Here is a 2541-nt window from a genome sequence, read left to right on the forward strand (position 1 = left end):
TATCAGTATGGTTACGAGTATCTCGGGGTTACCTTATAATTCATGGCCTTAAGGTAACGGGTTTTAACACTGTATTCATTGTATTCACTGTATTTAGACCTTGCTAGACGTATCATTCATTTGACACTGTCTGGGGTCTGTGTTCACTATTTTTAGACCTTGCTAGACGTATCTTTCATTTGATACTGTCTGGGTCTGTGTCTCCGTTTTTGTTTGACTGAGCCAGGCCTATCGTTCATTCGATACTCTCCTGGAGTCTATGATTTCTTTTGCCTTAGTCAGTAGTCTTCACTGCTGAGGCATATGTTATTTTCCGTGATATTCTCCTACTTTCTTTCAATATCAATACCACATTTTGATAATGATAGTGTTAAGGAAAAATTACTTTTTACCACATAACTCTGTTCAGTCTTGGTAGAAGTCTGCTTTTAATTAGAAAATATAGGATTTTCTGGAAAGGACTCTAATTCACTTTATACTTTAAAACTACTACTCATATAAAGTTATTTGGATAAAATGACACTAAATACTTATGAACTCACCAGCATTTGTAAAAATGCTGATACTCGGTTTTCAAATAACTTGTATTCTCAGGTCAGAAATAGACAGGTACATCTCCGGAGCTTTTGTTGAAGACAGTTTAGTACCAAGTTGCACCTATATTATTACTTTTATTATTTTGAAGTTCTATGTAATGTAAACCATGTAAAACTATTACTATTAATGCAATGGTTGTTGTACTTTGATTACTATATTGCATATGTTTTGATACTTGATATGACGTCATCCACCCCAGAACGTTACCGCCGTTCCGGCTTTGGGGTGTGATAGATTGGTATCAGAGCATTGTTTATAGTGAGCTAAGTATATCAATTCATAAAAGATATACAGCCTATAAATACATAGGGATAAAACACTTTGACCAAGAATTATACTTTAAAATATAACCATATTTTACCAAAGTATAAGAACATCCTGAATCTAAACACTCGAACACAAGTATCACAAGAAGAACAAGAGTAAAAGTCTTCGGATGTTGAGCATTACCGTCAAACCTAGGCAGTTATGTAATCGTAAGTTGGAATAAATGTAACCTGATCAGCTACATTTATTCAAGATGTGATGAACGAGTGCTTGGGAGTGGTAGTGGTGTTGCAACAGGTCTGAAACTTACCAATTTAGGAATGCTAGAGCCAAACATAAAGTTTAAAATACCATAGGGGTATTTTAGAATCCGTAACTAACCTTGTGTGAAGAACTAAAAAGATCGTTATTGATATACCTGCAATTACAGAGGGTATACTTCCAAGGTTATATATAATAAGGATTCCATAGGCTAAGAATGTGTGGTTTCGCTCTACTTCCTTTTCCTTGTTTGGATGTGGATATAAAGTAGTATCACATATTCGAAGGCCTATCGGATCCAAGCTATATATGATTTGTATACCCTGTGTAATTGTAGTAGGACTCGATATGGATCTCCCAGTGAAATGTTAATAATCTCTTAGGATTCTTTAGACATTTCCATTCTCGCACGAACGCTGTAGAAAACCCTATCCACTTCAGTACTCGGCAGAAAAGGTGATGTAGACCCAGAAGAGGTTCATTGAGAGGATTTCCAGTTAGGAAATAAATGAACCAAGATGAGACTATTGAAATCACCAAGTACCTATATCTTGTAGGGACGTCGGTGAAAATTCGCCTAAACTTCCGAGTTTCCCAATCATCCATCCTGAAGCGGTGACACTCAGATTCGGAATCAGAAGGAAGGCGAAGTAGAGATTCAATATGTCCATTCGAGGAGAGAACCCTAGGTAACTACCCGAAGGAAACCAACGCCGGTCCCAGTCAAAAATACGAGGTAGACAGAGGAGCCAGTACATGGAACCCGAGAAGTGTCTTTTCCTCGTGTTCGACATGCTAATACACCAATAAAATAATACAATTTAGTGAGTTGGTGATTACACTACTCACGCTATGTGTTAGGAAAATCGCCTTTTCCCGTGCAAGTAATACGATTAGAGTGGATCCCAACACCTCTATTGAGGACATGTAGCCATAAGTCTTCATGAACAGTTCATCTCGCGGACTTCGTTCCGAACTGTTCTCAAATATTTTCGGGTCGGAGAGTGAAACCTTTCCCAGTATAAAGGTAACTTAGTAGGAACGATTCCCATCTTATAACATTTTCCGATACTCACACTCCTACCTTGTACACCAAGACTACATCATAGGGATGTAGGTCGACACTCAGACAACCAATATTCGAGGCACGAAAAAATAATTATGCCTAATACAGTAAGGACAAATATGTCCACGGTTAACCATCATCTCTCATATGCTTGAGTTCCTTTCCGTATAGGGAAAAACCATGCCTCCGAGCAAGCGTAACCAATCCACTAGCAAGAAACCTACTCTCCTACTCGATGAAGCTACATTCCAGGCTGCAGTCTCGGCAACCGTTGCAGCTGTCAGGGCTCAGCTGAATGCTAACAACGCAAATGTTAGCAAGAGCCCTATCAGTAATTCCAATCCTAGTAG

Source organism: Lactuca saligna, chromosome 6, assembly GCF_052625555.1.
Source record: "Lactuca saligna cultivar CGN05327 chromosome 6, ASM5262555v1, whole genome shotgun sequence".
NCBI classification, from domain to species: Eukaryota; Viridiplantae; Streptophyta; class Magnoliopsida; order Asterales; family Asteraceae; genus Lactuca; species Lactuca saligna.